We start from the raw sequence: 915 nt of genomic DNA, 5'->3' as shown, positions 1-915 counted from the left end.
TGCTGCTGCTGCTGCTGCTGCTGCTGCTGCTGCTGCTGCTGCTAGTGGTGGTGCTAGTGGTGGTGCTGGTGCTGATGCTGCTGCCGCGGCTGCTGGTGCTGGTAGCGCTGCTGCTGGTGGCGGTGCTGGAGGTGGTGGTGGTGCTGCTGCTGGTGGTGGTGCTGCTGCTGGTGCTGCTGCTGCTGCTGCTGCTGCTGCTGCTGCTGGGGTTTAGGGAGGTGTCTAGACAGCGAGTGTATATTTAGTGTTTAGGGTTTAGGGTTTAGGGCTTAGGGTTTAGGGTTTAGGGTTTATGGATGCAGGGTTTATCTCGACAGCGAGAGTATATTCGTTCTCTACTATCTAGGGTTTAGGGTTTAGGGTTTAGGGTTTAGGGTTTAGGGTTTAGGGTTTAGGGTTTATGCATGCAGGGTTTACCTGGACAGCGAGAGTATATTTGGGGTGTATAGACGGCTCCGAGAGACAGATGTAAACACACTACAACGATTTCTTCTTTTTACAAATAAAAATATAAATTATTCTTCTAGGGGTTTCTCTCCTCTTTGTGAGTTTATTTATTTATTTATTTATATTTATATTTATATTTATTTATTTTGTTTGTTTGTTTATTTATTTTGTTTATTTATTTATTTGTTTATTTTTTGTTTATTTATATTTACAACGATTTCTTCTCTTTACAAATAAAAATATAAATTATTCTTCTAGGGGGTTTTCTCCTCTTTGTGAGTTTATTTATTTATTTATTTATATTTATATTTATTTATTTATTTTGTTTGTTTGTTTGTTTGTTTATTTGTTTATTTATTTTGTTTATTTATTTATTTGTTTATTTTTTGTTTATTTATATTTACAACGATTTCTTCTTTTTACAAATAAAAATATAAATTACTCTTCTAGGGGGTTTTCTCCTCTTTG

The sequence above is a fragment of the Eimeria mitis genome, genomic scaffold, assembly GCF_000499745.2.
Source record: "Eimeria mitis Houghton genomic scaffold, Emh_scaff1343, whole genome shotgun sequence".
Lineage (NCBI taxonomy): Eukaryota > Apicomplexa > Conoidasida > Eucoccidiorida > Eimeriidae > Eimeria > Eimeria mitis.
Note: the sequence above shows the minus strand (reverse complement) of the source record.